The sequence below is a fragment of the Musca domestica genome, unplaced genomic scaffold, assembly GCF_030504385.1.
Source record: "Musca domestica strain aabys unplaced genomic scaffold, Musca_domestica.polishedcontigs.V.1.1 130, whole genome shotgun sequence".
NCBI classification, from domain to species: Eukaryota; Metazoa; Arthropoda; class Insecta; order Diptera; family Muscidae; genus Musca; species Musca domestica.
The window spans coordinates 773,683-792,799 of record NW_026712173.1 but is presented as its reverse complement, the minus strand read 5'-3'; the positions used below and the strand labels follow the sequence as shown (position 1 = coordinate 792,799).

The 19,117-nt window shown below is 33.8% G+C and overlaps 1 long non-coding RNA gene across 1 annotated transcript in view; it reads right to left on the bottom strand.

Moving 5' to 3' along the window:
- The window catches only part of LOC131800899 (uncharacterized), a 78,256-nt gene extending 69,686 nt beyond the window's left edge, over positions 1 to 8,570 (bottom strand). Inside the window, exon 1 of the long non-coding RNA XR_009341621.1 lies at positions 8,207 to 8,570. This is a non-coding gene — a long non-coding RNA (uncharacterized LOC131800899). The remainder of the gene's footprint in view (positions 1 to 8,206) is intronic.
- Between the last annotated feature and the right edge of the window lie 10,547 nt (positions 8,571 to 19,117).

The window sequence follows — 19,117 nt, the reverse complement described above, 5'->3', positions numbered from 1 at the left end:
TAGACCCAAAAAACCACAAAAGATGAATAGACGGATTTATTAAAAGACCTGCCAATTTTAAACAATACAAATCATTCGTGTTGGAACTTTGATAACAGCCGTGTATAGAATATTTTATAACAAAATAAAATATATCGTATTGGAAAATGGAGAATACATATAAAATGGGAAAAAAACTAACTCAGTTTAACAAAGTATTAAAAAATATATGCAAGTTCTAGCACTATGTATGTATGGATGCATCAGCATTTTTAATGAGCATACATATTAACACATTGACTCGCATCTTAATTTGGTATTGAAGAATAAATAATATTAGCGATAATCAACTGATGGAATTCTTTAAAATAATATGAATTATGTTATTCATAAAAGTTGTTATTCATAATAATATAATAACAACAATAATATATAATAACAACAATAATATATAATAATAATAATAATAATATAATAATAATAATAATAATAATAATAATAATAATAATAATAATAATAATAATAATAATAATAATAATAATAATAATAATAATAATAATAATAATAATAATAATAATAATAATAATAATAATAATAATAATAATAATAATATAATAAAATAATAATAATAATAATAATAATAATAATAATAATAATAATAATAATAATAATAATAATAATAATAATAATAATAATAATAATAATAATATAATAATAATAATAATAATAATAATAATAATAATAATAATAATAATAATAATAATAATAATAATAATAATAATAATAATAATAATAATAATAATAATAATAATAATAATAATAATAATAATATTAATAATAATAATAATAATAATAATATAATAATAATAATAATAATAATAATAATAATAATAATATAATAATAATAATAATAATAATAATAATAATAATAATAATAATAATAATAATAATAATATAATAATAATATAATAATAATAATGGCCCTTCGCCATTGAAAGAACTTGAAAATTATCAAAAAAATCCGAAAACTACCACTTAAATGATAACCGTTATATGGGAGATATATAAATGGGGGATATATGATTTTGCGAATGTGAGGAATATAAACGCTATATCGGGTGAAACGAATATATGAGAGCTATAGCTATATCTGAACCGATTTTCACCAAAGTTGAAGTACTTGCTTCTATCCAGAATTCCGTAAGAGACACTTCATTTGGGCTAATACAATCATTTGGTGAATAATAAACGCCAAATCGAATAAAGATAAATATAAGAGCAATATGCAAATCTGAACCGATCTTCATAAAATTTGGCAGAGCTATTTTTGAGCTATTTGAGATATCTGGTACCAATTTTCGTTATTTTTGAGTGCATATTGTGAATATGAGGGACTTAAATGCCAAATCGGGTGAAACGTATAAATGTGATCTATAGCCATATCTGGAGCGATTTTCACCAAATTTGAAGTAACTGTTTCTAGGGTAAATTTGATCTTATTTGTTACAATCACCCACATTTGGCCTGATATTAACCATAAATAAACCACAAATCGGATATATATTGGAATTATATCCAAATCTGAACTGACCTCCATAAAATTTGCAGAGGTTTTTCTGAGATGTATCTTATATTTTTATACCCTACACCATTCTATAGAGCCTATATTAACTTTATCATTCCGTTCATAACTTCTCGAAATATTCTTAATAGACCCTACAAAGTATATAGGGATCAGCTTAAAGACGATCAAGCGATGGCCGTCTGTATTGTCTGTTGTATTCATGCTATCTTTCGAACGAATTGAGGTAGAAGGCTACAATTTTGTACACACGCATAGTTTACCATTAGGCAGGTTAAGTTCGTAAATGTGCCATGTCGGTCCACGTTTTCGTATAGCCCCCATATAACGGTACCTCCCAATATTTGGTATTTTAATGACTTAAGCGACAGATTTATCGGAATCATTTCAAATTTCATATTTAAAGTTCGTAATGGGTACTACAGCCTATGACAAAAAAATTGTGTATGCAGATCAACCTCTTCGTATAGCCCCCATATAACGGTACCTACCGATATTCGGTATTTTCATAATTTCAGCGACTTCATTTACCGGAATCATTTCAAATTTGGTAATTGAAGTTCGTAATGGGTATTAAAGCCTATTACAAACACTTTTGTATGTAGGTCCAAGTTTTCGTACAGACCCCATATAACGGTACCTCCCAATATTGTGCTAGTTTTCGGATTTTTTTTTTGAAATTTTTCAATTTCCTTCCAAATGGTGGAGGTTATTAAAAGATCGGCCCGGCCGAACCTAGCTTCTTTTTTACTTGTTTCGGAGTTCATATTATGGCTGCGGGGGACTAAAATAAAATATCGGATAAACCTTGTATATGAGAACTATAGTTTTATCTTAACCGATTTTCACTAAATTGTACGTGCTTGCTTCCAAGCTCAATTAAGTTGCATCTGCCAAATTCCTTCGTCTTTGGGATAACATTATATTTGGTGCACAACAAAAAAAATCAGGCGAACATATATACGGGGCCTGATATAACGGAATTGACTCAGAATGTGATTCTATGTAGATAATCAAAAGGAACTATGGGTCTATCACGCTTGCTTCTCCATGTTACAAACAAATGCACAAAGACATAATACCTTGACAACTGTGTGGTGTAGGGTATAAACATTTAAACAAGATTGCATGTTTGTATGTTACTTTACATTTAATAGCCTTTTTGTTCCTAGCGACTTTATGATTTCATCACATAAGAACTTTAAATGCAATATTTCATCCATTAACCAACATATAAGCCGAATTACCGCCCTGTCAAGACATGAACCTGCATAGGCAATTTTTGTCAAACTTGAAACAATTCCGGTAAATAATGTCGCTAAAATCATCAAATACCGTATATAGGATACCGTTATACGAGGGCTATACGAAAACCTTAACATATATGAACAATTTTCTGTCCCATTAGGAACTTCAAATTCCAAATTTGAAATATTTGAAAAATGAGACATAAATCATCAAAATACCAAATATTTCTGGTATGAGGATAATAAAAAAATTCAGACCTATATTGACAGTTCTATGCAAGGATGTTTCTTACCTAATGGGAACACATACTGGCAATTTACCGTAAACTGATGACGTAACTGATGACTAAATGTCTAATATTTACGCACTCCGTCGTACCGTTAGTTACAGCTAAATATAATTCAATGGTCATCCAGGACTTCTTCCCTGGTCTTAACTCTCTTCTCGTGCAAAAATCCGTGTCGATTGATTTTAATTGTGTGATCTGGAAAAACTGTAACTTTCGTGTCATTTGGTTTTTATTTGTGACCTTTATAGCAGCTGCAAAATCAGGAACATTTTTAGTTGTTGGTCCATTTCAACCCCTAAATAAACTGCGGACATCTTTGAATACAATAGACCTAGCCTTTCTGAGCCTAACCGTAGCCTTGTGAAAATTTTCGTGAGGATCGGACGATAATTGCAATAGGGTTCTTTTCTGGCCCTAACCCCACCTCTATTCTAAATTTCGTGAAGATCGGGCCATAATTGTGACCTGTAGAGTGATTACAAATTAACATGGACAGACGGACGGATGGACATACATAGCTAGTTTGACTCAGCTCGCCGATATAGGAAGATCCATATATACTTTCCTTTATGGGAAACCAATATTTCGAGGTGTTACCTAATTGTTGGCCCAATCAAACTTATAATACCCCCAACACATAGTGTTGTAGGGTATAAAAATCGAGCAGACCTGACACACATCTGAGTTAGATTTTGTCAACTTACTTATTTCGTTTTGAAGCTAGAGTGATTTCCACAGATGGATACATGAATGGGCATATATATTTGGATTGACGTAGCTATATTAATTGATATGCTATATAGTGTGTCAAGGACCAATATTTGGAGACGTTACAAACTTTTTGAGCCAATCAAACTTATAATAACCTCACAACATAGTGAGGCCAAATAGGTAACAAATGTTTCAAAACTTGCAAAATAATGCTCAGTTCTAAGTTTTCCCAAGTATTTATATTTTTTTGTACATTTATTTAAATTTGCAAGTGAAATATTTATATATCCCGGCTTCAGTCTAGACACCTAAATATTCCTCTGTCAGGGGACTAGGATATATTTGTACACATTAAAAACAGCTCACATTCTATGATAGCAGTACAAACAATTCTCAAAATAAACATTCTTCCGTTATAATGTACACATACATATCTCACAAGTCAACCATTTGCTCTATTTCGACTCTAAAAAGGTTCATCAATCACTTTGAATGATTTTCTGTACATTTAACTGTTGTTGTCTATCCACGTCATACAGAGTAAATACCTTCAAATGTAATTTGCCAAAAATTCCAGAGAAGGAAATTGTATTTCTGTATTCCGTAGTGTATGTCTGAGGAATTTAAGCCAGAGTGACATACAATTGCTTGTGATGATTAATAACTGATGGCAGCATTAAAGTTGTATGCCGTGCAGGACTTTAATATATACATATATATATGGTTTAGAATATAGCAAATTACATAATTTGAATTACGAAATAAATTTAAGACATAATTCAGTTGTGATATACACAAAATTTAACTATTGTTATTTAAGGATTTACGGATTTACTCGTCAAGAAAATTATACAAAAAAATATAAAGTAATTTAAAAAAAAAATTTAAAATTACCGGGATTCGGAAACAAGCAAAATAGTGTGAATTGTATAAAATAGTAAATGGTAAGAAAATAAGTCGGAAACTATATGTTTACAGTCTTCATATTCCCTCAACCTATATTATTATATGCTAAAACTGTTTTGAAATATAGACTCCATAGGTAAGTCTATATTTCAAAATGGTTTAAGCTTAGGATAAATGTAAATATTTTGTTGTATGTTTGATGCATACAAGCTATTGTTGATTGTAGATAAACAATAAGGAAAGGTCAAAAGTCGGGCGGGATTGACTATATGATAGCCTACACCTGCAATAGATATACCAGACAGAGTTTCACCTGGTAAAATTAGGTTGAATATGAACAAATCTATTTAAATTGGGGCTGATATTACATGTATGGTGAGCAACAACCGTTAAATCGGATGAAAATGTATATCAATCAAATATATATAAAAATCTGAACCCATCTCGATAAAAATTGCCAGAGGTATTTTCGAGCAGTATCAAAGCACCATTGGTATCAAATACCATTGCTGTGGACTGCATATTACGCATGTGAGGAACTCTAACACCAAATCGGATGAAACATATAGCTATATCTGAAATGATTTTCACCAAAATTTGAAGTATTGTTTGTAGGATGAAATCATTACCAAAATTCGGTCCATTTGGGCCGATATTAGCCATTTGGTGCACAAAAAACCTGATATTGAATAAAGATATATATGGAAGCTATATCCTAATATGAGGTATTGAGCTCCATAAGTTATTTGATACCAAATGTCATGTCATCTATCCTCAAAACGGATGCTTCTAGACTAGATAGGTTAGATGTGTCAAAACTCAGGCAATTTAGACTGATATTGGCCATTTGGTGCGAAATTAACACGAAATCTGTTGAAGATATGTATGGGCGCTATTTAAATTTGAACCGATTCTCACCAATTTCAATAGGGTTCGTCCTTAGGCCAAAAAAATATTGTTTCGAAAATTTCATCAACCTGTATTTTGTTCACAAATATACATGGACAGGCGGACGGACTGACAGACGGACTGGCATGCATAAATCGACACAGAAAGTGATTTTATGAAAATCGCCAAGAGTAGCCTTGGGTCTATATCGCTTCCTTCACCACGTTACAAACAAATGTACAAAGACATAATACCCTTTCCACTATGTGGTATAGGGTATGAAATGTGTGGGGTTAAAAACCGTTACTGCAATGAGTCCCATTTTTATACACTCTACCATAGCATGGTGTTATTCCGTCTGTAATTCCTCGATATATAGATTTAAGAGAATACATATATTTAAGAGCATATACGCTTATATGTTCTTGGTCAGCATAAAATTCTATGTCGATTTAGCGATGACCGTCCGTCTATCTGTCCTACAGTCGAAATCGCTCTAGCTTCGGAATGAAATGAAGTAGGTTAATGAAATTTTGCTCAGATGTGTGTTAGATCTGCATGACTGCTGGTATTAAATGGGCTACATAGGTTTACGTTTTCTGAGAGACCGCATATAACTGTACAGACATATTTGAGGTTTCTTTGTGTTAGTCACAATTTTAAACCGAATTTGATCTAATTGACAGCATATGTTCCATCATTTAAGAAACATCCTAGCATAGAACTGTAAATATAGGTCTAAGGTTTGGTATAGTCCCCATATAACTATATCTCCAGATATTCGGTATTTTGATTATTTTAGCGACATTAATGGTGTTTCAGCTTGTACCGAAAATTGCATATGCTGGTCCAGGTTTGCGTATAGGCCCCATATAACGGTACATCCCTATATTCCCCTTGTTCTAAAGAGAGTTTTTATACCCTCCACCATACATAGGAGGGTATATTAAGTTCGTCATTCCGTTTGTAACTCATCGAAATAATCATTTTAAACCCAACAAAGTATATATATTCTTGATCAGCGTAAAATTCTAAGACGATTTAGCCATGTCCGTCCGCCTGTCCGTCTGTTGTAATCACGCTACAGTCTAAACCAATTAAGATAGGAAGCTAAAATTTTGCACAGATCCCTCTTTTGTCTGCAGGCAGGTCAAGTTCGAAGATGGGCTATATCGGTCCACGATATCGTATAGCCCCCATATAACGGTACCCCCCGATATTTTGATGATTTTAGCCACATTTTTCGACGGAATTGTCTGATAATCCACACAAGGAGTTCCTTGTGGGTACTTTATCCCTTGAAAGAGAATTGTCTATACGATATCGTATATCCCCCACATTTTTTAACGGAATTGTCTGAAAATCCGCACAAGGAATACCTTTATCCCTTGGAAGAGAATTATCTATATAGGTCCACGATATCGTATAGCCCCCATATAACGGTACCCCCCGATACTCGGTATTTTGATGATTTCAGCCAGATTGTCTGAAATTCCACACGAGGAGTTCATTGTGAGTACTTTATCGGTTGGAAGAGAATTATCTATATGGGTCCACGATATCGTTAGCCCCCATATAACGGTACCCCCGATATTCGGTATTTTAATGATTTTAGTTACATTTTTCAACGGAATTGTCTGAAATTGTACACAAGAGGTTCATTGTGAGCAGTTTACCCCCTGACAGAGAATATAGGTTAACGATATCGCATATCCCCCATATAACGGTACCCCCGATATTCGGTATTTTCATGCTTTTAGCCATATTTTTCTATGGTATTTTCTGAAAATCCACACAAGGAGTTCTTTGTGAGCACTTTAACCCCTGAAAGGTAATTGTATGTATAGGTTCCCATATATCGGCACCCTGAAAGGTAATTGTATGTATAGGTTTCCATACATCGGTAGCTTCCGATATTCGATATTTTAAAGATTTTAACAGAATTTTTAATGGATTTTATTTTTTGAAAATTTTCTAATTCGTTCCGAATGGTGAAGGGTATTCAAAGTTCGGCCCGGCCGGACTTACTGCTTTTTTACTTGTTTTATTTGTTAAACTATCTATCCTTATTAAGAAACGGTGTAGAAAATAAAGAATTAATCGTTAAATATTTCAAATAAAATTTTACGTGTTACCAACAGCATTGAACATCTTTAAATAATCCCAACGAAATCAACTTAAACATGTTACCACATAAAAAAAAATAATATTAAGTAAAAAATTGCAAAGCACTTCAAAATTAACCAAAGTTTAACCGCAAACTCCATTAAAAGCAAACATCGCATCCGAACATCACACCGTAGATTACTTTTAATACATGTGCACGTTTTTTATTCAAACATCATTCTGATGATGATAATGTTGTGGCTTCTCAACGAACCCACAAATCCGTGCATACTCAAGTGTTTGTTCGAGTATCTATTCAGGAGAGTAATAACACTTTTGAATGGAAAAAGTTTAACTGATCCCCGATAAGTGCTGACATAGGTACAACAACGACACTTAATTTTTGCAGATAATATAGCCACCAACTAGTTGCAAATTTCCTCCTCTCCCCCCAAAGTGTGAATGGAAAATGAGACATGGAAAAAGTTTTTACTTACATGAACATACATCCACCAGTACTGCTGTGCGGCAACAAGACTCAACTAAATTTGCGTTCTTGAGCCAGCTCCATACTCCAGACTCCAACTCCAACAGCCAGTCAGCCATCCATTCTCTTACTTGCCGCCATCCATTCAAAACGTACTTAACTTTTACCTCTAATTGAAACATTAAATTTCATATCACGTACACGGTGTTAGACAACGAATCCCACCGCAGACCTTGGCTGCCATTCCAGGGAACATGACATCATCACTGACACTTGAAAAGTGGATACTCATGGTGGCGTCGTTGGTTTTTTTGTCTTCCGTCTTCTTCTCTGAGCATCGGTATCTGTAACAACAATCAGTAGCATCATTGTTGTTAAACTATGAAGGACTTTTCAGAGGTCTGAAGGGTATAAGTTTTACCTATTAAGAATGAGGCCAGGCAATATTTGCCCGACCCAATGACTAGGTCGGGCAAATATTGCCTGGCCTCATTCTTCCGTAATCATTTGCACGTTTATATGGGCAACCTAAAGTGTATTAAAATAGACACCTATGGTTATGTGATGACTATGCTCTTGGACAAGCACTGTGTAGAATGATGACGTTGCTGAGGTTATAAGCTACATAATCTATTAAACGTTGAATATAAAGTGATTATCTTGGCATTTTTTTGGAAATTTGATGTTATGTTAAATTCCCTTTTTGTTATCACTTTTACCGAGCCAAATAGTATCCTGAAATAAAGAGAATATCATGAAATTAAAATCACATAAGGAATATTAAATTTTTCTTTAATGAACTAAAGTTTGCAGTATTATCGTTAGGTGCAAATCTATCTTAGGACTGTCTGTCAATTTTCAAATCCATTGACATTGTCATAAAATGATATGATTCAATTATCAATACGACCATGCAAATGTCTTACTAATTCAGAATGAATTGTCATATTATGGAATAATTCTGTGTGGAATTACTTTAGAAATCAATCTAGCTTCAGAACGAAGTGAAGTAGGTTTTATTCAAATGTATGTTAGGTTTGTAGACTTGTATTGAAAATGGGCTATATGGTCCACGTTTTGGAATATCGAGAAGTTTAAGTTTTTTTCCCCATATAACTATACCTCCAGATTTTCGGTATTCTGATGATTTACATCACACACTTCCTGTGGAAAGGAAGTGTTGTAAATCTGAAGTTCTAAGTTCCTAATAGGCACTACAGTCTATTCTGGAAATTTGTATAGTCCCCATATTATGGTACCTCAATACATATATTCGGTTTTTTGAAGATTTTAGCTAGATTGTCTACCGGAATCGTTTCAAATTTCGTATTGTAAGTTCGAAATGGGTACTACAGCCTGCGGCAGAAAATTGCCTATGCAGGTCCACTTTTTCGAATAGGCCCATATAACGGATCCTCCCTATGTTCGGCATCTTGATGATTTTAGCTATATTATTCACAGGAATTATTTCAAGTTTGGTATTTGCAGTTCGTAATGAGCACTACATCCTGTGACAGCACCACGTCTACCACCGATACTGTCCCCGATATTGGACATTTTTTATGATTTAAGCGAAATTATCCGCCGGAATTGTTTCAAATTTCGTACTGTAAGTTCGCAGTGGGTACCACAGTAGAAAATTGCCTATACAGGTCTAGGTGCAGTTCGGTATTTTCTGTATTTTGATGATATTTGCGTCATTATCCACCAGAATTGTTTCATATTTTGCATTGTAAGTTTGTAATGGGTACTACAGTCTGTGAAAAAATGGCTTATGCAGATCCACATCTTCGTATAGACCACAATATAACGGAAACTTTCTCTGTTTGAAATTTTTATGATTTTAGCAGTAGTTTTCAGTCGATTTCTTTGGAACTTTGAAAATTCTTTCCAGATTGTGGAGGGTATTCTATGTTCGAACTTTCTCCTTTTTATTTTTATACCCTACAACACTATGTGTTGGTGGTATTATAAGTTTGATTATGCCAAAAATTATGTAACACCTCGAAATATTGGTTTTCCACATAGGAAAGTATATATAAATTTTCCTATCTCGCCGAGCTGAGTCGATCAAGCTATGTATGTCCGTCCGTCCGTCTATGTATGGCCCGATCTTCACGAAATTTAGAATGTAGGTGAAGATAGGAACAGAATAGAAGCCTATTGCTTTTGGAGATGATCGCATAATATTTAGGGGTTGAAATGGACCAAAAACTGAACAAATTCCTGATTTTGCAGTGGATCTACAGGTCGCAATTATAGACCAATCGACGGAAATTAGCAAGGGGCTAAAGCTTAGGCGTGGGCAGAAGCCTTCCAATGTAATATTCAGTGGGTGAAATAGACCATAAAATTTGTGTTAAGTAAAAGTCAAATTTTCCATTAAACCGCAAATATTTGTAATCCCGGCGAAATTATAAATAGACGAACAGGTCAATACTGACCGTTACGTATATTCCGGATATATATTGCGAAATATAAACAATATATATATATATATATATATATATATATATATATATACAGAGGAAAGGATGGCTCAGACGTGCTCGGTTTTCAAGGATGTCCGCAATATATTTAGAAATTGAAATGGACCAACAACAAAAAATGTTCCTGATTTTGCAGCCGTTATAAAGGTTACAAATAGAAACCAAAGGACACGATCTCTCGCCTGAAGTTATAGTTTAGGACAGAATGGACAATTACATTTGTGTGAGAAATTACCAAAATTACTTACAGGCGATATCCGAAATACACAAAAGGCGAACTTCTGGCTTTTTTATGCTAATTTCGTTGACGAATATATCCAAATATCGTAGACAAAAATATCATATAGATGAGTGCAAATTTGGAGATAAAGAGGAACCTCTTGCCTTCTAACATATTGTAGTGTATTACATGATCGGCCCCTGACGACTATAGCCTTTGCTTACTTGTTTATACTGCATGCGATCAGTTTGACTTACAATTTTGAATTGTTCATTTTGTAAAGCAATTTTTACACCCTACAACACTGGGTCGCAATTATCGTCCGATCCTAACGAAATTTGTTGGGTCAGGGGCAGTCAGAAACCAAAAGTAACATTTGTGCAGGAATGTATGGTAATGTATCAGAAACGAGATCTACCAAAGTTGATTTGGATATAAGGGGGTTTCCAACATACGCACGACTTTGCTTACATGTTTTGGAGTAATTTCTTCCCTCTTCCACAAATTGGCAGGACTCGGCCATACGTCGACCAGGCATGTCGGAAAAACTTCCGACTTTGAGCAGACGTGTCAGACGTCCGACATTTGGTTCGCCAGTTATTTCACAAACTTTAAGCCATTTTTAAAATCCTGAATAATTTAAAGTCACGTAAAATTAATTTCCAAGTCTAAAATCTTCCATTATGATCAATTTTTAAATCTGTGATGTTTTTATCACCACCAAAAGATGAAGGGTAAATTAAATTTGTATTTTTCTTTGCAATACTCGAAAATATCGTCGAGCAGGATAAAATTAAATGTCGAATTAACAAGTGAGAGAGAACGAGAGAGAGAGGAAATAAATTTATGATTTTAGATCATGAAAATAGGCTACAACGGTCCAAATTTACGTATAGTTACCCTAAAACGGTACCATCTGATTTTCGGAATTCGACGGTTTTAAGTCCAATTTTTTAACCAAATCTTCTGATATTTTAGCTTCTTTTTGGTAGTTTAAATATTTTAACAGAATATTTGACCATAAAACAAGTTGTCTTACGGTGTATTACACGAAAATTCGGTCCGTCCGAAATTAACTTTGTTTTTAACGGTGTCTTCATTATTTTCAGTAAATTGGTCAATTTTAATTCCGCATCCTCGTTTCTCCCACAAATTTTAAGGTAAAACTATTATTCTATGGAATAAAGATAACATCATTTTGTGCTATTTAGGGGTTAGTTCATAACTTTTCTTAAAAATCATTTTTTTCAATGTGTTTACCCTTTAGAATCTTTTTCGGATGACCCTAGGTTTCTTCAAAGGTAAGAAAAATTGTAGTAGTTTTTATTTGTTAAAAATGATAGAGATTTCAGCTAATACCTGTAATTTTACGCAGTGCTTTTTTATACCCTCCATTATACATAGTATGGAGGGTATATTAAGTTCGTCATCGTCGATTTAGCCCTGATAGGACGCTAAAATTTTGCACAGAGCAGTCTTTTGTCTGCAGTCAGGTCAAATTCGAAGTTGAGCTATATCGGTCCACGATATCGTATAGCCCCGTATAACGGTACCCCCCGATATTCGGTATTTTGATGATTTAAGCCACATTTTCGGATTTGTCTAAAATTCTACACAAGGAGTTCCTTGAGATTACTTTATCCCCGGGACGAAAATTATCTACATAGGTCCACGATATCGTATAACCCCCATATAACGATTCTCCCCTATATTCGGTATTTTGATGATTTTCCATTTCCATTTTCAACGGAATTGTCTGAACTTTTACACAAGGTGTTCTTTGTGAGTTCTTTACCTCCAGACATAGATTTGTCCATATAGGACCATAATATATATCGGCACCTTCGATATTTTTAAGATTTTTAAGATTTTAACAAAATTGTTAATGGATTTTATTTTTTTGAAAATCTCCTAATTCGTTCCAAAGTTCGGCCCGGCCGAACTTACTGCTTTTTTACTTGTTAAATTATTTAATTTCCTTCAACTGACTTATTGCTTAAGACAGCACCGACACACCTTCCAAAATGTGCAAAAAATATGGCAACAACAACCGAAACAAATGTCTAAATAACGTCTGTTTCCTTCCCAATTCTCCCCAAATCCAAACACTTGAGTTTGTTTCCTGTAACTGAAACCAAGGAAGAGAGTAAACCCATGCTCTTACTGATGTTTACTTCGCAAACACAGAATTTGTAAAAAATATTACTTCGCTGCGCAGCATTTAATTTAATTTTGTGCTTTCTTGATTTGTAATTCGAAATCATGAGAATGAAGATGGTCGAAAAGAAGAGTGGTGTGTTAAGTGAGGTTATTCAAGTTCTAGTACAATCTTCTGTTTTTTTATGCTGATTTCGTTGACGAATATATCCAAATATCGTAGACAAACATATCATATAGATGAGTGTAAATTTGGAGATAAAGAGGAACCTCTTGCTTTTGGAGATGATCGCAAAATATTTAGGGGTTCAAATGAACCAAAAGCAGGAAAAATTTCATGATCACACAATTGAAGCCAATCGACACGCCCGAGAAGAGAGTTAAGGACAGGGAAGAATTCTAGCATTTTGTTTGACCATTGGATTATATTTAGCTGTTAAATGGACCACACAACTAAAAGCACGACGGAGTGCCTAAATATTGGGCAAATGTCCCTGGTGACATAATTTCAAAAGCGAAATCTTCCAAAATGGATTTGGACATAGGGGGCTTGTAGGGTATCACATGGTCGGCCCCGGACGACTATAGCCTTTGCTTACTTGTTTATACTTCATGCGATCAGTTTGACTTACAATTTTGAATTGTTCATTTTGTAAAGCAATTTTTACACCCCACAATACTGGGTCGCAATTATCGTCCAATCCTAACGAAATTTGTTGGGTTAGGGGGAGACAGAAATCAAAGGTAACATTTGTGCAGGAATGTATGGCATTGTATCAAAAACGAAATCTATATTATAGTATAAATATCCATACCACTATCATATGCCACTCCTACATCCCTACAGTGATATCTCGTGACCAACATGCGATTATTTTGTAAAATTATAATATGATATTATGATTTTTGTGTTAACACATAAGTCCCTCGTAAATAAATAAAAGAAAATTGTCTTAAGGACCTTGTTCAAAAATGCCAGTAACAGTAGTGATACATCATGTTTACTTTCCACTAAGACCAAAGGTAAATGGTACAATGTCTCGGCACATGGCCGCGAAGTTGATAAGTGGAGAAATGGCAATGGTGATGACTGCTAGTGCCACTGAGATGCTATCAGCTCTAATAATAAAGTCAACGATGATGGTGTGGACGATGATGTTACATAATACGAGGAAGGCAATGACAGCAGTGATTTCTAGTGGCGTTGTATTTCTTAGCTCTCCACTTTTGCTCCCACATTCTTCTTTTGTAGCTATGGGGGAGTTGCTCATCACTAAAAATCACTGAAACATCTCGTCCATAAAATTCCACAGTTAGTGATGCTGGAATTAATGCATTTTTAAGTCTGTAAACAATGTTCAGGAAACTTAAGTTAGCATTAGGTATGGCAGTGGCAAGGTACTACCTTCATGCCGTGGGAAGGAAGTAAGTGAAATATGTTTTATTAAAATTAGAGCGGAGGACGCTTGTTTGTTTTTTATTAGCGCATAATTTATTTTCTTGATTTTTTTTCAACGTCTCCTCTTCGATATGCGTCCGTCATTTGATATTCTCTGTGACTCGATGTTTGTTGGTGTCATTTAATGGTCTAGAATTTAATTAATATTTAAATTGTCTGCGGTTTCAGTTCACGGTAATGTTTGTCTTGGGTCTATTTTTGCGTGTTAGTAATTATTATTATTTGCTTTTTTTTTGTAACTGCCTATGAAGTACTTGAAATTTAATTGCTAATTTATTATAATTTTGATGTAATGATCTTCAAAAACAGTCCCTTTTTTATAAATGATGATAATTAAATTTTGTCGAATGATGTATACCATAAATAAAATAAGATAAAATGTGATAATTTAGAGAAAAATAATATTGTGGCTCTATTTTATTTTGGAAATAATACGTATTTTTCTCAAGGTCTCGTTAGTTAGGATGGTTAGAAATTTCCAGTAACAATTGAACGAGTTCCGCAAAAATTTAAAAAAAGGTCCGAAGTGAGCAATATTGTGTTATTATAAATAAACAAGTAAGCAAAGGCTATAGTCGTGCGGGGCCGACTATGTTATACCCTACAACACCCTTATGTTTAAATCCATATTGGAAGATTTTGCTTTTGAAATTAGGATTTTGACTAGGGACATTTGCCAAATATTTATGCACTCCGTCGTGCTGTTAGTTGTTGTGGTCCATTTTACAGCTAAATATAATCCAATGGTCATCCGAAATGCTAGAATTCTTCCCTGTCCTTAACTCTCTTCACAGACGTGTCGATTGGCTTCAATTGTGTGATCGGAAAACATTTCTGTTTTTGGTTAATTTGAACCCCTAAATATTTTTATATTTTGCAATCATCTCCAAAAGCAAGAAGCTTCTCCGTACCTCCAAATTTAGACTCATCTATATGATTTGCTTGTCTACGATATTTGGCTATATTCGTCAACGAAATCAGCATAAAAAGAAAATAAGTTCGCCTTTTGTGTATTTCAGATATCGTCTGTAAGTAATTCTGGAATTTTTTCACACAAAATTAGTGGTCTATTGTCCGCTGTCCTAAACTCTAACTTTATGCGAGATTTCGTGTCCTTTATAACGGCTGCAAAATCAGGAACATTTTAGTTGTTGGTCCATTTCAACCCCTAATATATTGCGGACATCTTTGAAAACAATAGGCTTAGCCCTTCTGTTTCTGTTCCAAACCCTACCCTTGTGAAAATTTTCGTGAAGATCGGACGATATGTGCAATACTTATATAATATCCCCAACCTGTGTTGTAAGGTGAAAAAATATTTCAAAATATTTTAGTTCAATTTAAAAAAATCGCATGGGATAAAAAATATGAATAATTAAAAAAATGTAACAAAATACTACAAAATCTATATTAACATCATTATTGACACCTTTTATGCGATTTTTTTAGATTTTATTCTTTTATGTCAAGAGGGCAATATGAATTGACAAAATTTGTCAAAATCGGTCCAGCCAATCTTGAGATATAAGCATAAGCAACTAACATCTCCTTCCTTTGTATATACACATTGTATATATTTAGCTATATATAACCGATATATTTACTATCGGCATCTACGTAACGGTCAGAATTGACCTGTTCGTCTATTTGTGATTTCGCCGAGATTAAAAATATTCGCGGTTTAATGGAAAATTTGACTTTTATTCAGAACAAATGTTGTGGCCAATTTCATCCACTAAATATTATCTGATGACCATCAAAATTGGAAGGCTTCTGCCCAGCCCTAAGCTCTAGCCCCATGTTCCGATCCGATCATCTCCAAAAGAAATATGGTTCTATTCTGACCTTAGGCCCACCTTCATTCTAAATTTCGTGAAGATCGGGCCATAATTGCGACCTGTAGAGTGATTACAATCATGGACAGACGGACGGACATACATAGCTAGATCGACTCAGCTCGGCGAGATGGGAAGATCTATATATACTTTCCTATGTGGGAAACCAATATTTCGTGGTGTTACATAATTTTTGCCCCAATCAAACTTATAATACCCCCAACACATAGTGTTGTAGGGTATAATTAATACTAATTTTGGGAAACTGGCCAACAAATGGATTTTAATCTATGAGATAACACATTCATCGTATTAAACACAGAGAATGGAGAGGCTTCCCAAAAAAAAGAGTTTTACCTAGTTTAGATGTGATAATTTTGAATGTTGATGTAGTCACCGAGGTGGAAACACCAGGTCGACTTTTTGAAAGGGGCATGATGCGGTATTTTGGCCTTGTAACATGCTGTGATAGGCCCGTATTTCCTTTTAGGTGATCTCTATGTAATCACATTCAGAGTCGATTAATGTTATGTCCATGTATTTATTTTGTTAAAGTCACATGTCACATCATTGTTTAACTCAGATTAAATTTTCTTAGAGATCAATTGTTTGGTCCAATAAACACTGGGAATAATCCTTTCAAATGTAGCATAGGCTATAAAAAATTTTTAAATTTAGCTTGGAACTGGATATATTCCATTAGAATTGGAGTTACCCCCAAGAAGTCTAGATTTTCTATTCACATATCTATAGATCGGTTATCGAAAAAGTTTTCAAATTTGGAATGTATGAAGGAATTTGGTACAAAAATGAATTTGCCAAGTAATATTGAATTCGGTTCAGATTTAGATATAGCTTCCACAAATATTTTCGGCCGATTTCGTGCATTTGATGCATCAAACACGCTATGTATCTCCAATTATAATGAAAGTCGGAATCACGAAATTTTGTACTAAAATAAACTTGCGAATTGCATTAATAATCGGTTACGATTAGGATATATCATAAAAAATTGTATGTACGTCCGATTCAAATAAAATTTGGAATGAGTGACGGAATTTGGTACAACAATAAATTTGCCAAATTATATTGAAATCGGTTCAGATTTGGACCTAACTCTTAGATACATTTTCGGCCGATTTTGTGTATATGATACACCAAACACGCTATGTATGCCAATCAATGAAGTTTGGAACGTGTAACGGAATTTAGTCTAAAAATAAATTTGGTCAATTTATATTAAAACCGGTTCAGATTCGAATATAATTTTATTTTAATTTTATTTTATTTGCTATGGTACTGGTAAAAGGTAAAAAAGCACCAGTCCGGCCGAACTTTTAATAACCACCATCATTTGGAAGGACCTTGACAATTTTTCAAAAATTTCCGGGAAATACAGTTTAAATGAAAATCGTCATATAGAGGCTGCGAAATACGAAAATTTAATTAATAACGAAATTTACGATCCTGAAAAAACTTTACTATGAATATTCTTAAATTTATTTTATTTTCATTTCAAAAAATATTCGTATAAAATAGTTTTGAATGCATATCAAAACACAAGGGTGGTGAAGTGCACCGGGTTCAGCTAGTATAGCCTTAAATCCCATACATATGTTTGATCCGATTTGGGATTCAAGTCCCTCACGCTCGCTACATGATATTTGGAACCAAATATTAGATACACCTTAGAAATACTTCTGCCAAAGTTTATGCATACATATCTTTATCAGCCCAAATATAATGGGTTTTGGCATATAAAGCCGAATTCAGTCTAAATATCGGAAATAGTTATGAAATGTCCCTTCAAAATTTTGTCGATATTGTTTCAGGTTTTTTATGTAGCTACGATATGAGATATCCGGTAGCTACGATTTGAAGCTTTTTGTGCCAAAACAAGTAAAAAAGCTGAAAGTTCGGCCGGGCCGAACTTTGAATACCCTCCACCATACAAATTTGGCAGAGAAAATAATATTCGTTAAAAATTCTGTTAAAATCTTAAAAATGCCGAATGTAACCGTATATCAGGGTCTATACGGCGACGTTGACCTGCATATGCAACTATTTTCACAAGCTATTACAATATTCAAATGCGAAAATTCAAAAAAACTGTGTATAATGTAGCTAAAATCATCAAAATACCGGATATAGGGAGGGTCTATAAAACTTGGACCTGCACAGACAATTTTCTGGCATAGGCTGTACGAACTTCAAATACAAAATGTGAAAAAATTCTGGTATATAATGTTTCTAAAATCATCAAAATACCGAATATCGGGGGTACCATAATATGGGGCTAAACGTAGACGTGGTCCTGCACAGACAATTTTCTGTCATAGGCAGTAGTATTCATTACGAACTTCAAATACTAAATTTGAAATAGTTCCGGTAAATAATGTTGCTAAAATCATCAAAATACCGAATATCGGGGGTACCATAATATGGGGGCTATACGAAGACGCGGACCTGCACAGACAATTTTCTGGCATAGGCTGTACGAACATCAAATACAAAATGTGAAACAATTCCGGTAAATAATGTCTCTAAAATCATCAAAATACCGAATATCGGAGGTACCATAATATGGGGGCTAAACGTAGACGTGGACCTGCATAGACAATTTTATGTCATAGGCAGTAGTATTCATTACGAACTTCAAATACTAAATTTGAAATAGTTCCGGTAAATAATGTCGCTAAAATCATCCAAATACCGAATATCGGGGGTACCGTTATATGGGTGCTATATGAAGACTTGGGCC